This window comes from Perca fluviatilis, chromosome 23, assembly GCF_010015445.1.
Source record: "Perca fluviatilis chromosome 23, GENO_Pfluv_1.0, whole genome shotgun sequence".
Classification (NCBI taxonomy): Eukaryota; Metazoa; Chordata; class Actinopteri; order Perciformes; family Percidae; genus Perca; species Perca fluviatilis.
The window spans coordinates 7,100,583-7,111,635 of NC_053134.1; the positions used below are offsets into that span (position 1 = coordinate 7,100,583).

The window sequence follows — 11,053 nt, forward strand, 5'->3', positions numbered from 1 at the left end:
ATGTTAAAGCTAAAGTGCGTAGTTTCTGTCGCCCCCATGAGGAATTCTAAGTAATGACAACAAAACTGTCGGCGTCCACATGATACAAGCCTTCCGCGGACGCCCACCCCCTCCTCCACGCAGTTGCCAGTAGCCAAGGAGGACACGGAGGATTAAAACAACATAATGGACTCTTCAGAAGAGGTCATTATCTTCACTCGAGCTTCTGCGCGCGAAAGTCACCGGACGCCACCATCTTCTGAACATAGTCATACTGAGAAATCCAGAGAGAGTTGTGTGGAGCTGATGGTCTTAATTAGCTTTGTAGCAACTCATTTGGCAACAGCTTGAATGTAACGGACGTTCATTAATATCAAAATGTTCCGCACTAACGCTTTAAATATGTAGTACAGCAGAGGACGACTGATGGTGGTGAGAAGGCAGGAGTCCTTTAACTAAAAAGCTCTCATCTTTGCATTTGTTAACACTTATCATTTGCGCTGAAATACAACCTTTGTTTTGATACCATACTTTTGATTTTGATTAGACATTGTGACTTATGTGGCTGAATTTAAAAAAACTTTAGTTTTTTTTATTTCAACTATTTGAAAACTAAAATTGAGAAACATCAGAGCCTGTGTAAAACCGAGAAGTGCTTTACGTTGCACTAAGTCCGAGCAACATGAAAAACTTCTACATACTGTTGATACCACTGTCAACGTGTCTATAGATTTCGCAAATTTTCTCTCCCTGGAAACTTAAATTTACAATTTTAGCAACTTCTGACCAGCTGTGTTAACTGCAGCATTACACACGTGTACAATCCAAATCTCCACAGTCCTTTATGCATGTGTACGACATAATATGTTTACTTTTAGCATCTTCCGAAGCAACCAACAGCTGATCTCCTGGGTTCACCTTGTAAAAGCCCAAAGGAGAAGACTATTTTACTGACATCCTCTCACAGCAGGAGCCACCTACTGTGCTGTGTTGTGTCCTGGAGACGACAAGAGCCTGCAGGTTTTCATTACAAACAAACCGCTCTACACGTGAGTACTAAAATGTTTATCCTGCCTTTATTACTTTTATACTGTTAAGCACTTTGTAAACCTCCAGAAAAAAGCTTCTCTAACTAATGTTTCTTTCTATTCTAATAAAGCAAATGTCCTTCACACAGTTCTACAAACTTTAAATCCATCTTTGGACATCCTGCAGCTGTTTTGCTTGGGTGAAAGTTGCATATAACCTAAAGGAGAGCTTAAAACATAAGGTCTGACATATTCCATATTTTTATTATTTTGTTATTGTCAACAAATCATACAAACCCAAAAAAAATAAAAGAAATTGTTAATCACAAAAAAAGACCAAAGCCAACAAGATTTTTAAGATTATTTTTGGGGCATTTTCGGCCTTTATTTTTGACAGGACATGAAAGGGGAGAGAGGGGGGGGGGGATGACATGCAGCAAAGGGCCGCAGGTCTGAGTCAAATCCGTGCCCGCTGCGTCGAGGAGTAAACCTCTTTTTATGGGCACCTGCTCTACCCACTGAGCTATCTGGGTGCCCTATAAAGTTTTATTTAAAACACAAAATAAAAAAAAGGCTAAATCATTTTCTGACCCAGCTGGTCATTTAACTTTTATCAAACAAAGAGGGAAAATAGTGCATTTGTTGGGGACTATTTTCAGCAGCAAATTAATCCACATTTGGCATTTGTGGCAGCCAGACAGAGTATTTTGGAAAAATAAAGTACTGTGTGTGTGTGTGTGTGTGTGTGTGTGTGTGTGTGTGTGTGTGTGTGTGTGTGTGTGTGTGTGTGTGTGTGTGTGTGTGTGTGTGTGTGTGTGTTCATGGTGATGAAGGTACTTGCCATCCAGTGCAACAGTGTGGCTCACTGATGTGTGTTTAATAGTTTTTGGACAACAATGGAGCTCTGACACAGAGGAAGACGATATATCAGGCTTTGGATACACACTGACAGTTGTTGGTTTTGGTCTTTTTATGGGTTTAATTGACTGAATATCACAGGACCTTTCCTTCAGTATATGTAATCGTACAAGATATTCGGAGCTTAAATTATTACTACTGTACTTCCTCTCAACAAGGAGAGCTACCACAGCGTCCAATAAAAAACCTGCATCCTCTTCATGCAATGATCTAAATACAAACCGTCACTGTTTTTTAAGAGTTCAGGTTGACATCTGCTCCCATAAAATCACAAACGTCTTTAGCCAGTTTGTTTGACACAACGGGCTCCACAGCCAGTTTATCCAGGTGGAGCTGATCCCATTAAAGTCCTCACAGAGGACGCCGGGAGAGAAGATTGGCTCGCCGGGTGCTGCCGTTTCCCGTTCGAGACTTGGTAAGTTCCTGATGACACACACTTTCTTCTTCTTTCTTTCTTCTGTATCATTCGTCTGTTGCACCTTTCAGTTCACAGAGAGGCATAAAAGACAACATGATTAATTTCAAGGGATGGTAAAAAACAAAGCACATTAAAGCACACTGTGAGTGCATAAGTATTTTAATGACTGCATGATTTTATAGACACAATAAACAAAACCCAAAGAGGGTTAGCAATGTTGAATAAATATACTGTTGAGTGAAAATATATATAGTGAAAATAAAAACTGTAATAATTAATAATAATGTGCAAAAACCAAACCAAATGTACACAATGCCAGAAATGGAAACCGTTAACAGTAAGGGTCATACAAATAAATATGGGTTAATCTGCTTAAATACATACAAAATACAAAACAAGTGATGGAATTACTTATAAGCTATTAGGGAAATAGAAAACGTAAAAGCCTAAAACAAGCAAAAACGCTGGTGTGGTCCTTTTTTAAGACAGTAGTTGTGCCAATGTCTATTGGTTCAGTCCTCCACTTTGGTCCAGACTATAATAGCTAAGAAACTATTGGATTGCCATGAAATTGGTTTCAGATACTCATGTTCTCCAGAAGATTACACCCACTGACTTTGGTGAACCCCTGACTTTTAGACAAATACCTCCAAAACAAAGACATTCCCATGAGCCTCAGCTTTACTTAGTATTTACTCTCTGAAGTCTGACTCTCCGCCACTCTAAATGTGTTTTTCCTAGTTTCTACCGTTAGTATTGTATAAAAGTCAACTTGCAGAGATCACTGATTTTGAACTGATGAGGATTGAGCTGAGACGTCATTTCCTCATAATGTTATGGATTGGAGTCATTTTTATCTATTTCTAAATTGATAATGATTTATAAACAATTTTTAATAGCCTTGCATTTGAAAGATTTTTAGAAGCTTGAAAAGGTGAAATATATATATATATATTATATATATATATATATATATATATATATATATATATATATATATATATATATATATATAGTCTTATGTCTCTGGAATGATGGACAGAACTACTAAAAACAAATTAATTCAGTTTTTTAATCCACTCAGTATCAAAGGTGCTTAGCAGGTACTTATATTAAAAATATGATTTTCCTTTACCTGTGAGGAGATATGAGATATATTATGATGACACACGCAAGTTTCTAGTGTCTGCAAGTTGATATTCACACAATACCGACATTATACTTACCGGTAAATAAGCTTTTAGGCAGTGAAGTAAAGAGCAGGTGAAATAAAGATAATAAGCAAAAACACAGGTATGGTCCTTTAACCGCTGACATGACATCGTAGCTCTCAGGCAGTGAGAAACTGGAGGAGGCACAGACACACACACACACACACACACACACACACACACACACACACACACACACACACGCACCTCTGGGCTCTTCATTAAAATCAGAGTCCGTCCCCCCACAGCGGCCTCCTGAGGGACAACAAGTCTCTCTCATGCTCTGTGGAGGACAGTTTAATTAATTAACACACACACCAAATATTAAATGAAATGCACGTTTAGCACTAACAAAATATAAAACACACATACAGAACTTACTTGTATAGATATACACACACATGTAAGGGTCAAGATCAAGAAAACGATTGACATGCAGACTGTGAAGTGGTCATCAGTGTTTTCTTTCTCCCATGCTCTCGTGGCCCTGGAGTCCCAACAGGAAATTGTGTGTGTGTGTGTGTGTGTGTGTGTGTGTGTGTGTTTGTGTGTTGTGTGTGTGTGTTGTTGTGTGTGTGTGTGTGTGTGTGTGTGTGTGTGTGTGTGTGTGTGTGTGTGTGTGTGTGTGTGTGTGTGTGTGTGTGTGTGTGTGAAACTAAACACAAACACATTCGTTAACTATAAAAAAAAATCAGACAAAAAGTCTTGTTTTTCATCTGACCCACATTTAGATAAAAACATTGATGCTAGTTTATTGTTTTTGTGTGTCTTTTTGGGGCGTTTTCAAACCTATAGTTTGTTTGCTGTGGTCTAAATCGGGGGATAAGTTGGTAGACTTGATTTGTTTTTTGTCATACAGAAAAACATTCAAGGGAACCAGCAAGAAAAGCAAACACAGGATAGGAAAGTCCTGAAGAAGATCCTATGTTCCTAAATATCAATTATCTATTTACTTTGTTGCTAGTTCAGGTCAGACTTTGAGTATGCTAGCAGCTGTTGATTTTGCCATTTCGCTCATCTGCATCCCAGTATGCAAACCTGGCACCTGGCTACGGGAGCAGCTCTGCTAAAACCTGCAGCGTACACCTTGCAGTGGGGTCAGATTGAGGTCAGATCACGTAAAACTGCATTTAATTAGCTTAACTTTTTTTTTTTGTGTTTGCTTCATTTTGATTTGGAAAAAGATCTGTTACAGGTGTTGATTCATTTTCTTAAATCACTTTTAATTTGTTATTTAAGAACAAATGTGGTCGTACGAATGGTTCTTGCATGGGGCCCAATAACACTTTGCTCTTGCTGAGCAATAGAGAAGGATTTTCGTTGTTATTTTAACTCTATGAAGGACTTTGTATTTTGAATTTAGCTTGTTGTGGTTCTTCTTATGTTCGTGTGTGTGTGTGTGTGTGTGTGTGTGTGTGTGTGTGTGTGTGTGTGTGTGTGTGTGTGTGTGTGTGTGTGTGTGTGTGTGTGTGTGTGTGTGTGTGTGTGTGTGTGTGTGTGTGTGTGTGTGTGTGTGTGTGTGTGTGTGTGTGTGTGTGTGTGTGCGTGTGTTACCTCTCAGTGATCTATACCTGTTGGGGGATTTTTTTTTTGTTTTGCGAACCCACATACACACCTCCATAGTTCCTTTATAAACAACACAAACAATATGTGTTAAGTAAATGTAAAATGATTTTATATAAGTAATTTATTTATGTATATAGAGATATTAGACATTATCCGAATTTAATGACTCACTGCCATTTGTCATCTCCTGGCACAGACTCTTCTGATCTGTCAACACACACACACACACACACACACACACAGATGTTAAAACATGTCTGTGTTGTTTGACCTTTCTTTGATGTTTTTCTGTTTACGTAGAACTTTTAGTGTGTGTGTGTGTGTGTGTGTGTGTGTGTGTGTGTGTGTGTGTGTGTGTGTGTGTGTGTGTGTGTGTGTGTGTGTGTGTGTGTGTGTGTGTGTGTGTGTGTGTGTGTGTGTGTGTGTGTGTGTGTGGCTTTTCATGAAAGAGGTAAAAGTTGTAAAATGAACTTACACCTTTGATGAAGACTCAACACGACCTGAGGTCACAAACAGACAGATAAATGAATAGTTGACAATTTCTCAGTTAAATTAATAATCTGTAGCATTTACATTTGCACACGTTTCTTTGCTATAACCTATGACTACAGTAACATAATAGAAATGCAACCTGCAGCAACAACAAGAAGTATGAAGCAAAAGAAGCAATAAAAAAAAAAAATATAGAAATTTAATTAGGTTAAAAAACAGTTACATGTAGGCCAAACCGTAAAGAAAAGAGCAAATAGGGACATTAAACGCCAACATTTTAAATACTGGAATGTATCATATATCGTTCACATGTATGGAGCGTCGTGTTCAGAGCACTGAAGTCGCACTTGTATCGGCTGATGGGCCTCAGCTGTTTCTAATCATTGGCTCACTTCTCAGCTGCATGGACAGTAACATCCAATCACATTCCTGCAGGTGTTTACAGAGCTGACATTATAACCTGACCCTGTCACAGCTCACTGCTCAGATTCAGATTTAATTTGTTTTAATTTAGGTAAACCATCCCCTAAAAGGTGGCAACATGAAAGTGGTATGAGTGCAGAGTTTGTCTCACCAGCTTACCTGCAATTTGTATGGTCAAAACTAATTACTGACAGTGCTTTTAACAGCATTATATGACAATAAACGTTTCTACAATAACTTAAATACAACTAAAAGAGAAAGAGACTAAAAATCTGTTTTATTATCTGTTATTATCTCTTATATGCTACTATATAAACCAAATGTTCTTCTATTTCAGACACAAACATCCTCTCAGTGTTTCTCACCTCCAGTGCTGCTGCTGTTGGTGGTGGCTTGTGAGGAATTTCCACATCCCATCTCTCACCTGAGTCTGTAAAAGCACAGAAGAAGAGGAAGGAAAGAATAGATGAAGAAGAAGAAGGAGAAGAAGTAAAGAACAAGACAGGTACTAAGAAATAAATAGGGAGGAGGTGCTTTCTGTCTTTCCTTTTTCTTTTCCTCTGTGTTTAGCTACTGAACCTCTCAGCGTGGAGGAAGGATTAAAATGACGGCAAGAAAAGAGAGGAGGAGGAGAGGGGAGGGGAGGGAGGAGAGAGAGAGAGAGAGAGAGGGAGAGAGGTAGGGAGGAAACTGCTAGAACCAGAGTGTGTTCACCCCTGCTGTTGAGAAAGTGTGTGTGTTTTAATGTGTCCGCTGCTTTGAAATCTCTGCACAATTTGAAGGCAGTTTATCAAAGTCAGCTTGAATCTGTTTAATTTCTGCCTGAATACAATAGAAGTGGACTTGAGTGGGATTAAGGGAGATCAGAAGGGACAGTAAAATGTGGAAGTTCAGCTGGAAACACACCTGAAGAAAACCAACTTCTACCAACACACACACACACACACACACACACACACACACACACACACACACACACACACACACACACATATTTGTGTCTTCACAGTCAGACATGAGCAACTAAGTAAATACAGAGCAAAGAGATACAACTTTGGGTATAGCAAACTAGTCTCCAGATATTATTAGATGTATTTTTTTGATTACACTTATTCATGCATCAGTGTATTAAGTGTTTACAAAATGGTGAACTTGAGGTAGCATTTCAAAGTGTTGTAGTGATGCAGTTACATGTCAAATAATTGAATGCATGGAGGGAGTTCCTCAAAAGTATTTTTTCTAAAATATCAATAACAATCTACTGCAGTCTGGCACAAGAATGCAGTGTTTTTCAGCCTCAAAAGCAAGCCAATGCTAGCATGTCAAACTCAAGTTAAAAGAAGTGGAAAACTGGCAGGAAATAGAATTTTTTCATTTATCTTTTTACATCAAAAGAATCTTAAATCACAGTACTTTATTATAAGTTTCTCTTTCTCTGATTTATTGTGTGTGTTTACTTTGTTGATTGTTTACAAGTAAAAGCTGTAGATGGTGGTTGTCACTTCAGAAGTAAAATATTGTGTGTACTAGCATGATGAGGGCCTTTTTAATGGCCATTGTTTTCCAAGTTAGAGCACTTTGTACATGCTGTCTTATACCAAAGACAGCTGTGCTTGAAATGTTTTCTTTTCCAATCTGTAACTTGATATTTATTTCACAGATACTGTTTGTATTTTCTTTTCTTCTTTTCGTTGTTTCAGATAAGATAAGCCAGACAGAAAGGAGTGCAGATAAATAGAGAATGTAAAAAATGAATACTAAGATGTATATACAACTAAAATAATGGAATGGAACTAAGAAAATAAAAACTATACATGAGACAAAATTAGGAGGTAAAGTGACAATGGTATGATTCATAGCAGCAGGGTCTAGTATATGTAAACAGCGTACACCAGACTAATATATATATTATGATTAAGTAAGTAGTTTGTTAATAGTCCAAGACAAGAGATTAACAGGAAGAAACATATGAGACGCAATGAGGAAAGAGACAGAAACTACAACAAAAAAGTACTTTGTGACATATGTTAGAAATGACCTTTTATGGCAGCCAGAATCAGCAGAAAATAAAGTAAAGTTAGTTTTTTCTTACTCATGTAATGGAACCCTAATACTATGTTACACAAGCACAATAGGTAGAACACAAATAGAGGTGTGTCACCAGGCAACTTCCCAAAATCCCGTGAGAACACAAGTTCTCACGCGTGACTGCACCGGAGCAGTTTTTCACATAAAAGGGGAGAAAACATCTAGGTGAAATGGTGGATGAATATGTGACAATATCATTTTTTCCGTTAACACACAACAGAAACACATGGTATAAGATATTAATGCACAGCAATTTCTTTTTGAACACCTGCTAAAGGTAATGCCATACTGCTTATGTGTGAGCAGACCGTACTGACCCACAGGCAGGCTTTAAGTGGTTTTATAATGAAACACAGTGTCTCCACATGTCCACAGCTCAGCTGACTGAGCAGATTGCTGTGTGATGTAGAAACAGATGTATAAGGGGGGGAAACGGAGGCTTCGCTGATGCTAAAACGTTTGACATGCATTGTGTTAATTCATTCCTAAGACGACCTGGTTAGACTGTATGTTAAATCCTTCCTCATTCTCCGGTTGGTGGGATTGACGCCATTGTTCATGTACAGGCGGTAGGAAGTCAGAGGTGGGAAACATAATTATCGAGCTCTGTGCAAAACCGGCAACAACCAGATGCCTCCAGAGACGCGTTTGTTTGACTTCTCACAACTTTTAATTGTGGCATGCTGAACCAGTTAACATTATCGCACTGGTGTGATGATTTATAAATAAACGTGCAGAAAATCTTCAACCAATTACAGACAATCTTGTGATGCTTTACTTTCTAATCTTAACACTGGAAGTATCGGCTCCAAAAGCACCAGACAGGAGAGCATCTTCTTTTCTGGTTAACTGACAAATAATGTGTTATTTGGACAAGTTTGGCCTCTTTTCAAACAGAATGACACCTTAAGGCTTAAAGCTGGTGTAGGCAGTTTCCTGAAAAAAGGAAAACAAATGCCAGAATTTGAAAATCCAGCCTCCTCCTGCAGCCTTTCCCTCTCTGTCCTCAGCCCCTCCCCTAATACAGTAACCTGTTCGAGTACGAGTCATTTATTTCAATCATCCCCATTTTCATAGTGATCCCGATGCCATTATATAGTGGCAATTCTATAAGAATGGCCGTCCTGTTTTCTTTGTAAAGCCCTTTGTGATTCGAGGCTCTAGCTCGCTACAGAAACATGAACTTGAATTAGACGCAGCCGAGAGCTTTTGGCTACGGTTAGCAGAAGGCTAAACTATTAGCAACATTTTCTCTTTATCGCTGAAACACTTTGTCGATATTGACACGTGTTTTATTGCGTTTGTTGTCGGACTTTCTTTGAGACTCTTTCTGAGAAATCAGTCTTCCTTTATTGGGTTGCTTTGCAGTGTAGGCAGTAGTTGCCAATGCTGGAATAGCAACTTTTTCTGCAAGATCTTCGGCTATTGAATCATTGTTTCACCATTTTAAGGGACGTGCACGCACATTTGCATTTGTAGAACAGCCTATAGGAGTGCCTTATTTTTTAAATGACCTGTGATTGGCCAAAGTCTCCCATCACGGGCTAGATTATCTAAAGCCTGAAAACAGAGAGGAGGTGCAGAAGTCTAGGTAGGGATTTTGCCCCCCCAAAAAACTGTCTAAACAGCTAGTCTCTAACTGTGTGTGTTTGGTGCTGAGCAGGTAGTGTACAGTACAGTGGGTTTTTAGAGCTTTAATGCTAAAAACAGCTGCCTGCTGTGGCTGAAAACAACACTGAGAGTGGAGAGAGTGAATCAAAACAGTAAAGTTGTGGGTCAGACAGCCAAACCTTGAGCTAAAACACTTCTAGATTTTCTTATAGCACCCAAGAGCATCTGCAAATTCCCCCAAATCCTTCTTGCTCATTGTTGATAAGGGGGTTTAAGGTAGCAGTAGCTCAGTCCATATGGAGTTTGGTTGGGAACCAGAGGGTCGTAGGTCCCCGTATGGACCAAAGTACGGAGTGTTGAGGGCACCCGGATAGCTCAGTTGGTAGAGAGGGGCCGGGTTCGACTCCGGCCTGCGGCCCTTTGCTGCATGTCATTCCCCCTCTATCTCTCTCTCTCCCCTTTCATGTCTTCAGCTGCCCTGTCAAAAATAAAGGCCTAAAATGCCAAAAAAATCTTTAAAAAGAAAGTGTGGAGTGTTGATTGGTAGCTCGAGAGGTGCCAGTTCACCTTCTGGGCACTGCCAAGGTGCCCTTGAGCAAGCCCCTCCCTCTGACATCTCTCCATTAGTGTGACTAGCATGTAATGGTCTTGAGCGTGTGTGTATTTCAGGCCTGTGTAATGTATGTGCAACTGTACTAATAAATAAAATAAATTATCCCTTTTAAAAGGGATAAATAAAGGCATGTCTTCTGTCTAAACTGAAACCCTTCAAAACATCAACAGCAAGCTTGGAGGACATTTGGTGATTTGTGGAGCTGTAACATCCCTGCCAGAGCAATCAATATTATTTTTTTTAATTTAATTTTGTTTTGCAAAAGCCCATTATTGTTAGATTCTTGTCTGTGATTGGTTGATATTAATAACAGATTTTACGTTTCTGAGTGCAGAAGGAAAAAACATGTCACCAACCTCGTCCTCTCTGCTCCTGAATCTTAGAATGACTCATGCCACCCACACACACGCTCTTGATACACATGAACACACACACACACACACACACACACACATGGACTCTGCTACGCTCACCTTAATTACAGGGCTAAGCAAAGTGACTCAGAACATTTAATAATTTTCAGCGTTTCCAGCAGGAAGTGAAAGTTACTCAAGCACTCAAGTTTTAATGTGCAGCGTTTATATAAAAACCTCTGCTGTTTGTTCAGTGGTTTTACAGTTTTTTACAATCACTTTGTGACTAATTTCAGAACCTTGACGTCATTTTTCAAAACTCTAGACACAAAACTCAAAACGGTCATCACTTG

The 11,053-nt window shown here is 39.0% G+C and overlaps 2 long non-coding RNA genes across 2 annotated transcripts; both read right to left on the minus strand.

Moving 5' to 3' along the window:
- Positions 1–1,929: 1,929 nt before the first annotated feature.
- On the minus strand, positions 1,930–5,120 carry LOC120553545. Its single transcript, XR_005638184.1, has 3 exons — positions 5,109–5,120; positions 3,762–3,837; positions 1,930–2,404 (listed from the first exon to the last, which is right to left on the minus strand). It is a non-coding gene; the product is annotated as an uncharacterized LOC120553545 (long non-coding RNA).
- A 34-nt stretch (positions 5,121–5,154) lies between these two features.
- Positions 5,155–6,617, minus strand: LOC120553544. The gene is made up of 4 exons (XR_005638183.1): positions 6,401–6,617; positions 5,596–5,620; positions 5,292–5,327; positions 5,155–5,180 (listed from the first exon to the last, which is right to left on the minus strand). It is a non-coding gene; the product is annotated as an uncharacterized LOC120553544 (long non-coding RNA).
- Between the last annotated feature and the right edge of the window lie 4,436 nt (positions 6,618–11,053).